Source organism: Emydura macquarii, unplaced genomic scaffold, assembly GCF_026122565.2.
Source record: "Emydura macquarii macquarii isolate MOO-44397 ecotype Brisbane River unplaced genomic scaffold, CSIRO-AGI_Emac_v2 contig_2292, whole genome shotgun sequence".
Taxonomy (NCBI): Eukaryota; Metazoa; Chordata; order Testudines; family Chelidae; genus Emydura; species Emydura macquarii.
Genome location: NW_027132429.1, coordinates 692821 through 703205, shown reverse-complemented (window position 1 = coordinate 703205; position 10385 = coordinate 692821).

Genomic DNA, 10385 nt, shown 5'->3' with positions numbered 1-10385 from the left:
CAGCCCCTCACCCTCTTCCTCGTGTTGGCTTCATTCCTTTCCATTCCCCCTGGATGGCAACCCCATGGACGCTCCCCCTGAGCCCCTCTCCGCTACTGGGGACTCTACGGTGCCCCCCCCAGAGCTCAGGACTCCTGGGTTTTGTCCCTGTGTCTAGGGGGGGAGGGGGGTCTAGGGCAGGGGGGTCTCAAACTTTTTTTGCTGGGACCCCCTTTGAAAATATTTCAGGCTGTGATGGCCCCACCCCACACAAAAGTGATGACCTCCTCTCATGCCACCCTTACCGGCATGCATGGGGGCTGACAGCTTGTGACCCCTCCCCCATAATAACCTCAGGACCCCCTGAGGGGTCATGACCCCCAGATTGAAAACCCCTGGACTAGAGGATCCCCTGCATGTTGGCCTAATGCTGGGTGTCATGCACCTTTCTAAGCGCAGAGGGAGGCGCAGTTGGGGGCCAGAAAGGAGGGGACAGGTGGGTAAAGGACTCGGCTGGGGAGCTGGCTGGAATGAGGGGACAAGAGGCACAGCTGGGGGGGCAGGCCAGAATGGGGGGGGGCAAGGGACCTGGGTGGCAAGATGGATGGAGTGGGGGAGGCGAGGGACCCAGCTGGAGGTGAGGGGGGTGTTTGGATTATGGGGACAGAGGCCTGGCTATGGGAAATGACCTACCCATGGGAAATGGAGTGGGGGGGGGGGGAGGGGCTGCCAGTCGGCGTGCAGGGAGGGAGGTATCAGATTGGGGGAGCTGGCTGGAGTGGGGGAAAAAGGGGCCTGGTTGGAGGAGCTGGTCCGAGTGGGGGGTGAGGGGGTCTGGGGTATCAGATTGAGGGGGGCTGGGGAAAAGGGGCCTGGTTGGAGGAGCTGGCCAGAGTGTGGGATGCGGGGCTGAGGGGTGTGGGGGGCTGGTTGGAGTGCAGGGAGGGAAGTGTCTGGTTGAGGGGGGCTGGCTGCAGTTGGGGGGGAACTGGGTCTGGCTGGGGGGTGTTGCTGGGAGGGTGAGAGGCTGGTGAGGGAGGGGCTTTCCAGAGTGTGTGGGGCGGGTGAGGAACCTGTCAGGGGGGCTGGTCAGAGGGGGGAGGGACTGGTGGCGAAGGTGATAGACTGGAGTGCGGGGGTGAGGGCAAGGGGGGCTGGCCAGAGTGGGGAGTCAGGGGCTAGCTGGGGGGGGGGGGCTGATGAGGAGGCCACCCCCAGGTGTGGATGCTGTTACACCAGCATAAAGCTGCTTTCTACCCATACAGCTGATTCCCCTTCCTACACTGGTACAGGTGTCTTCATACCGGTATCACTGGGGCCACACTCGGGGTTGTACGAATGTCACCCCACGCCGGTGCCGTCCACGCCGCATTAGACTGTGAGTTCTGTGGGGCAGGGACCCTGAACTAAGCTGTGGCCTCAGCAGTATAACAAACTGTGTGCGTACAGCGCCTTGCCCCTGCGGTCCTGGGCCAGGCCCGAGGTGGCCGGGTGCTACCGTCATAAAAACAGTGACTACGAATAATTAAGATAAAACCTCCGTTCGGTGAACATTCAGGCGGCAAAGCCAAGCTCTCGCCAGCTAGGAAACACCAGAGCGAAGGCTGCCCGGGCCGCCTCAGTCCAGCTCCCTTGCTCAAGGTCTCAGCGTGTTGGCCAAAATCTTGTTTTTGAAATATATGTAAGAACAGAGCCACAAACACCCCCCCCCCCGTTCCTACCAAAAGGCACTTCAGCCCGACACACTGTAACTTTAATCAAAAGTTAAAACCTCAACTGATGCTTATTGTTTTACCCTTTTTAAATGTTCACTTTCTTGCTAGACGTCTCTCTGTTTTAAGACCATTTTATCTGTTAATTTTACTATTTACCCACTTTCAATACACCTACCTAATTGTGAAAGATACTGAAATAAGGTTTGCTTTAAAAATAGTATGTAAGTTCTTCAGCTAGGAGTTGGCCCTGAGTGATTGAAGTGTGAATGGCCGAGCAATTGAGTTGGGTGTAGACAGGGAGAGTGATTGAACAATTGGTCTGAGTGAGGGATATGGAAACCGAGGAAGAAAACACCAGCCTCACCTAAAATGCTTGAGGAAAGAAGAAAGGAGTGAAGATGACCAACTGGCCGAAGAGGAGCCCACCCTGATGACTTTGGAGCCAGCCCACTTCAAAGGACAAAATCTGATCAGGCTTGCAACAATGTGGGTGATTAAGGATCACACCAAGAATGCAGTTGCAGCGTGACAATGCAAAACCCATAGGCTGACCTGGGGTCCTTTCCCTATACAATGGGACAAGAAGATGAAGGCTGGAGGTTCGGGTCTACAACATCACATCAGCCAGGAGTACCGGTGCACAGCATCAGCAGAACCTTGCTCCTCCTTATTTCACTAAGTAAAGCACAAGATTAATGCTATTACAGGGTTGATACTTTTCTTTTCTTTAATACTATTTACCAAGTTTCTGTGTTCACAATCAACGTGGCTTGTTGCCTTATCCCCTAAAAAGATCCTGTGATATTTGTTATTTGGGTAACAAGCGGAGCTGCGGGAGAGAACCCAGGCGTCCTGACTCCCTGGCAGGGGCCCGATCCCGCTGGGCCCCTCCCAAGAATCGGCAGCTAAAAAAGCATCAAAACGACAAACATGGAAAAAACCTGGATAGTTGGCGTTGTTTTAAGTTTCTGGAAATGGGACTGTGGGGGGAGAAGACCGGGGGGGGGGGGGGGGGGCGGTGATCCGAAAAGTGTTAGCAGTGAAAGGGTTAAATAGTTTGGTGGCTGGCTGGGAAGGTCACAGCTCGATGCCGGCCTCTTTGAGGGCAGAGCAAACAAAGGGAGGTGGCTTTGAACTCGCTCCGGATTGCATAGGTGGAGGGCCGGCGAGTCTTTCATCTCTAGGTCACCAGCGGGGTGGATTCTGGCCTCCCCTCTTTAAACCCCCCTCGACCCAGAGTCACTCTGAATCCACGCTGGTGTCCCTGAGCTCAGCCTCTCCGGGGGCTGGTCACCGGCCGACCTCCAGGTGAAATGAGTTGGGTGGGGTCTCAGCTCAGTTCCTCCCAGGACCGGGATCCACGCCGTAAATGGATCACGATACCCTTCTCTTCTGAACAGGCCGGGGTAGAGGGGGCTCCCTGCTTGCCCCAGGGCGGGGGTGAATCACAGCAGCAAGGGGGCAGTGTGGGGGACGTTTTCCAGTACGTGTCTTGCGGGGATTTGGTTTCACAGGGTCTCAGCTCTGGCTCTGTAATGGAGAGGCCGTGGGGGGTGGTGCCCTGGACTGCGCCTCAGGACACCTGGGTTCTAGCCCCAGCGAAGTCTCTTCCTGTCTTCGTTTCCCCTGTTTGCCTCCTCTGTTGAGCTGCCTGGGGCCTGGGGCCGTCTCTCCGTGTGCAGCGCCCGGCACAACGAGGGCCTTGAGCTCGGTCCGTGCAGCGCCCGGCGTGACACGGCTTTGCTCGGAGCCGGGCACTGCTAAAAACCTGCTGGTTACGGCAAACAACCACCACCCTGCAGCGGCAGCAGCTGAGATACGGCAGGAGAAGCCCGGGGCTGTTTCCGTGGGGCTGCCCTCCGTTCGCACACACACCTGGGGCAGAAGAGCATCGGCAGAGGGGTCTGCTCATTGCACCTCACGATATCGCCCCCCCCATGCCTCCCACAGGGCCTTTGTGCAGCTGATGCATGGAGCGCCTCCTGCTGGGGAGAGTGGAGGGTCCATAGCAGAGCAGGGGCAGCTTGGTCCCTGGTATGTGGGGGGCAGGGGAATAGGAGGGAGACGCAGTGGGGAGATAGATGGGGGCAGAGCTCCCCCTGCTGGTGAGTTTGAGAAGGGCTCCCCCCGACACATTCCCTGTAGGTCGAGCCGGGGGGGCCTGTTGGAAGCAAGGGGCCCCGCGCACTTGCGGGAGGAGCCCAGCGTGCTGGGCCGTGGGCGCTGGTTTATTATTGTAGGGTCGCTTGTGTTGTCTGGCCGGCCTGGCTCGGTGTGTGGGTGTAGGGTCTGCTAAATGAGAGCCGGGCTGTGCGCGCCGCTCTGCTGTTTATGGTAGGATTGCAGCCGAACGCCGCTTCCTAGGGCGGCCGCCTTCCCACACCCTTCCCCCAAGCAAGCGGCCGGCCTCCCGAAGAGCCTGGAAGGAAGACCTGAGCAGAGAGACGCTCTCCTCGGCCTGCTCAGAGGCGGGGTAAATGCTGTGTGTGAGTGCGGGGGGGAAGGAGACCCAGCACTGGGAAGGTGGGAAGAGACTTGTGGGACGGAGGGTGAGAGGCTAATCTGACAATTGACGGATCTTTGACGGCTAGTGGTAAATACGCCCCGCGGCCTGTGATGGGCCCGTTTGACGGGGTGGGATCTGAGTTCCTCCAGCGAATTCTTTCCGGGCGTCTGGCCGGTGCGTCTTGCCCACACGCTCAGGGTTTAACTGATCGCCGTATTTAGGGTAGGGAGGGAATTTTCCCCCAGTGCAGACTGGCAGAGGCCCTGGGGTGGTGTTCGCCTTCCTCTGCAGCACGGGGCACGGGTCCCTTGCTGGTGGATTCTCTGTACCTTGAAGTCTTTAAATCATGATTTGAGGACTTGAATAACTCAGTCTTAGGTGAGGGGGTCTATTACAGGAGTGGCTGGGTGAAGTTTTGTGGCCTGCCTGGTGCAGGAGGTCAGACTAGATGATCATAATGGTCCCTTCTGACCTTATAGTCTATGAATCTAAGTCCCTTTCCACGCCTCAGTTTTCCCATCTGTAAAATGGGGTGAGCAGCGCTATCCATCTCACATTCCTCGTCCATATCTATCTTTCATCCACCCCAGACCCCTGTCCCTAATTCCCCCAGCCTTCTGGGAAGCCCAGATCTGGATCAGCATCTGATCTTGTAGTTCAACCCCACGCAAAGGGAAGGACTCTCTCCCCCCTTTCCCCCCAGCCGTTTCTCTTCAGCACGCAAGGGGTGGCTCAGTTTAACAAGAAGGAGGCGTGTGACGCTCCCTCCCATCTCTCCTGCCCCGGAGCAGACCCAGCTGAGAGGATAGGGCAGCGGGGGGTGGGGGGATGTCATCTCTGGCTGGTTGCACGGCTCTGCTGCAGCCTGTGTTGCAGTTTGTGCGAGGAGCAGGGATGCCTGGTTGGGCTGAGAATCCAGCTGGGCTGGTGCTGGAGGAGGTAACTCCCCATTGTCGCCACTAGATGGTGCCAAGTGGTCGGAGGCTGAGTATAAAAGGGGCTTGGGGGGAGCGGGGGGCGTTGAGCTGCTTTAGGGAGGCACCGGGTTCTCTTACGAGCGGAGAACTGGACACAGCAGGATCGCCAGGCCCATTATTGTCCTGACTCGTAACTCACCTGAGCTCTAACCACTAGACCCCACTCCCCTCCCACGCCTGGGAATAGAACCCACAGGTCTTGACTCCCAGCCCCTCTTGCTTTAACCACTAGACAACCCCCACCCCCAGAATGCCAGGCACTGCACAGACCCCAGCAGAGCGCTCGACCCCCTCGTGCTGGGGGCTGCACCACCACCGAGTGAGAGACGGCCCTGCCCCAAGGAGCTCACAGTTGAAATAGACGAGACAGAAAAGATAAAATTATTACCTTCATTGTACAGGTGGGGAAACTGAGGCACAGAGTGTGCGTGTGTGTGTGTGGGAGGGGGAGTGACTTGCCCACAGTCACAGCTGGAGATCGCACCTGGGAGTCCTGATATCCAGGCTCCCCTGCTCTAACCAGTAGAACCCACTCCCCTTCCAGAGCATCTCTCCCGAGTCCCATCTTTTCTCCTTCAGGCGGGTTGCTGGTCCCTTTTTTGGAGCACGTGTGCTTTGGGATCCCCCCTAAACACACACACACAAATATACATACACCGAATCCGTTTCATTCCCACCTTAACCCGGCCCGGCCCGTTGCACACAGGCGGGGGGCCAGGGCTGCAGCAGTGCCTGGGAGCTTGGGGTGAGTGTGTGCAAGGATCCTGTGACAGGCCCAGATCAGTCTGGGAGCATCTCCCTGGAGGCTGGAGCAAGTGCAGGGCAGAACTGTTGAAAAATGGGAGTGGGAGGGGCCGGCGCTCAGGACTCCTGGGTTCTATCCCCAGCTCTGGGAGGGGAGTGCAGTGTAGTGGTTAAAGTGGGTGGAGACTGGGATTCATAGATTCCTAGGCCAGAAGGGACCATGGTGATCATCCAGTCTGATCTCCTGGATAACAGTGGTCAGAGAACGGCCCCGAAATAATTCCTAGAGCAGAGCTTTCGGAAACACATCCAGCCTTGATTTAAAAATCGTCCGTGATGAGGAAGAATCCCCCGGCCCTGGTTAATTACTCTCGCTATTAAGTATTTATGCCAGAGTTCAGTCTGAATTTATCTAGCTTCAGCTTCCAGCCACTGGATCGTGTTGTGTCTTTCTCGGCCAGCGCCCCGTTAAATATTTCTTCTCCTTGTGGAGGTACTTCTAGCTTGCAGGCAAATCACCCCTTAACCTTCTCTCTGTTAAACGGACTGAAAGACGGTTTTCCAATCCTTTAATCGTTCTCTTGAACCCACTTCAATTTGTCACCATCCTTCCTGAACTGTGGGCACCAGAACCGGCCGCAGGACTCCAGCCGCGGACGCACCAGTGCCAGATACAGAGGGAAAATAACCTCACTGCTCCGGCTCGAGATTTCCCCGTCGATGCAGCCAGGTTCCCATTAGCCCTTTAGTGTCACATTGGGAGCCCCTGTTCAGCTGATTCTCCACCCCGACCTCCAAATCATGGCCAGGGTCTCTGCTTCCCCGGATAGAGTCCGCCATCCTCTAAGTGTGTCCGACGGCCTTTGTTCCTAGTCAGCACTCCTGGGTTCTAGCCCTGCTCTGAAGGGGGGGGCGGTCTAGTGGTTACAGCAAAAAGAGCCACAAAAACGATCTAAGGGCTGGGGAAAAAACCGCCTGACAGTGAAAGACTTAAAGAGTTCAGTCTATTCTGCTCCTTGCAAGAGCCGGCGGCAGGACGTGAAAGCCAGACGGATTCAAACTCGACATGAGGCACCAATTTTTTAATAGGGAGGGATCAAACCGGATCAAACTCCCTGGGAAAGTGGAGGATTCTCCGTCTCCTGCGGTCTCCAGATCCAGACGAGAGGCCTTTCTGGAAGACGCTTCAGCCAGATGTGGGGCTCAGGACAGTCCAGGGGTGACACTTGTGGCTGGTCTGTGTTAGCGATGCGGTCTGGGATGACCTAGGGATCCATTCTGGCCTTCAACTCCTGACTCACTTCCGGGTGAGCAGCGCCGGGAGGGACGGAGCCGGTGCAAAGCTGGGGTCCCACCCTCCACCCGGGAGCAGTGGGGATCCCACCATCCGCTCTGTGCTGAGAGGCCATCCAATCCGGCCCCCCACACTGAGACAGGACCAAATAACCCTGTTCTTCAAAACCTCCCGGGATGGGGATTTCCTAACTCCAGATCTGAACTCCCCTTAGGAAGCTTTTCCTAACCTCTACCCCAAATCTCCCATGCTGCAGATTCAGCCCAGGGCTTCTCGTCCTATCTTCTGTGGACACCCCCGTCCTCTTCATAACAGCATGTGCAGGCTGTTGACAGGTGTCCCCCCATAGCCTTCTTTTCTCAAGACTAAACGCACCCCGGTTTTGTCAGCTTTCCTCATCGGTCAGGTTCTCTGAACCTTGCATCGTTTTCGTTGCTCTCCTCCGGACTGTCTCCGTCTTTCCTGCATCCCTGCCAAGCCGGGCCGGGAACAATGGCATTCCAAGCCCGGAGAGCCGATCGCAATGAAATTATCCTTCCCTCGGCTGCTGGCAACTTTCTAGCCTCCTCCAAGAAGAAGCCACTTGCAGTCAGCGCCCCCCACCCCCATCCAGAGCCTGTGGTTGGATCTGGAACCCCTGATCGTAGGGCTGCGGGAGTGGGAAGGGGGTTTCTTGAACTGAGACAGGGAAAAGGTGGGTGGGGGGGCGAGGCGAAAGGGAAAAGCAAAAACAGACGAGAGACCCAAATTAGTTCTTTGTTGAAGGAGAGAAAGAGGGAGAATGAAAATCCAACAGAAAGAGGAAGAGAGAGAGAGACCCTGGCGAAAATGGCTCGCTGCACCCCCATCTCTGTACCTCTAGGGAACGGGCCCGGGAGAAAAGAGGGAGATAAATGGAGTGGGGCAGAGGAAAGGAATGAGAAACAGACAGAGAGAGAAAGATGTCCGCAGAGGCTGAGGGGGGTGAACTAGCTGGATGATCAAAGAGAGAAAAAGCCAGTGGAGAATTGTGTGCGTGCGTCTGGGTGTGCGGTTTGTGCGTCTAGAGAAACCTCTTTCTAGGTCCGTGTGACATTGTGTGATTGTGTCTGTGTGTTATTGCAGGCAAGTCTTGCTGAATGTGCCCTGGTGCAGCTGTGTGATTGTGCGACTATCTCAGTACGGGGGATTGTGGGGATATCTGCCCATGTGCGATTGTGTGAGTCTGTGTGTGATTGGGTGTGTGTCATTGTGTGAGCCTATTTGTGAGTGGGTGTGCGCACACCTGTGTAATTCTGTGTGTGTGTGTGTGGTTGTGTGTCTATGTTATTGTGAATGTGTCTATGATTGTGTCTCTGTTACCTGTGAGTGTGTGTGTGTGTGTGTGTATGATTTTGTCTTGTTTGTGAGAGTGTGTGTGTGATTGTGTGTCTGTCTGTTATTGTGTGTCTGTCCATGTGTAATTGTGTCTGTGTTGTGTGAGCGTGCGATTGTGTGTCTGCATGTTACTGTGTGAGTCTGTCTGTGTGTGATTGTGTCTGTGTTGTGTGATTGTGTGTCCGTCTGCCATTGTGCGAGTCTGTCCATGTGTGATTGTGTCTGTGTTGTGTGTCTGCATGTTACTGTGTGAGTCTGTCCGTGTGTGATTGTGTCTGTGTTGTGTAAGTGTGCGATTGCGTGTCTGCATGTTATTGTGTGAGTCTCTCCGTGTGCGTGGAAACATCCTGACAACAGAAAGTGAAAGGAAGGGAGGGGGCTGGGGGGACCCTCGCTGGCCTGACCCTAGAGAAGAAAGAGCATTGAGCAGCGGCCCAGAGACCAGCCGGCTGTGCCCCGACGCAGCCCCAGCCTTCCCAGGGCTCCAGGTCTCGCTCTGCTGCTGGCGAAATCCAGCCCCCGGCCCCAATCCTCTCCTCTGGTGAGTGACCCGCTGGGGACATTTCTGGGGGGGATTTCGAGGGGGGATTTGTACTTTCCAGGCCTGGGGGGTGGAATTCCATCATGCAGGAATGTGGCGGGGGGCAGAAGTTACCCAGGGAGGCAATAACTCCTGCTCACCCTGGTGTAAATCAGGAATAAACTCCCCTGCAGTCACTGCCCAGTTCTCCATGCTCCCTGGTGTAAATCAGGAGTCACTCCACTGACAACAGTAGCATTACACACGTGTACAAGTGTTTCACATCCTTTGGGTGACAAAATACATCACAGGGCCAAACTTTGCTCCTTACACTGGTGTAAATCAGGACTCCGGCCTTGTCAATGGGCCTGCCTCTTGTCTTACTTGCATTTAACTCCCCTGACTTCAGTGGGGTTACTCCTGATTTACACCGGCTGTGAGCATGGGCCTGGGTCTAACGGGCTGGCTTTATTCCCCAGCAAGTCAGGGCTGGATTTGGCCCGTGGCTCACTGAATGATTTTGGACACCGCTGGCCCTTTCCCGCTGCCCTTCCGCGGTTTATTTCCCACGTTTCTGGCCTGATCCTGGCCCCTCGCTTGTGCCTGTGGGACCCCGGTGACGTCAATGGGTTTGATTTCCATCCCTGTGACGGCCAGGGCCTGGGGGAATTACTTCTGATTTACCCCAGGGAGAGCCAGGGGAGAATCGGACCCTTTGTTCACAGCCTCGGTGTTGAATGAGATTTTTTTAAAGGAACCTTTTTTTTTAAAAAAACCCCGAGATTTTATTTTAATAACTGGATTAAACAACCCCAAATCCAAATCTGCAGCCGGGAGAGCTTTGAAGTCAAGGGGGCCGGATCCCCAGTGGATGTAAGTGGGCATTGGTGCTATGCTGATTTACACCGGGAGCGGGTGAAAGTGGTTTTCTCTGGGTGGTTCTCGGGCTGCGGTCGCTGGGGAGGCGATGGGGGACCGGCAGTGGCGGCAGGATCCCATGGTTTGTTTGGGGTTTTTTTTTCCCCTTCCCTTTAAAGCTTTTGTGGGGAAATGATTTGCTGTGAACTGAAATCAGGAGCGACTCCGCCGGTGGCGTCAGGCTGGTGTAAGAGGTGGCTCCAGAGTCAGTGGGCAGCTTTCCCTCCATTTCCAGGGGCTCTGTCTAGATCAGGCCCACTGTCAGAGGAGGATCGGACCCGGGGGGGGGGCAGATGTTGATCTCAGTTGCATGGGTTAAATCTGGAACAAGCTCTTGATCCCAGTGGAGTCACTCTGGATTTAAACACAACACAGA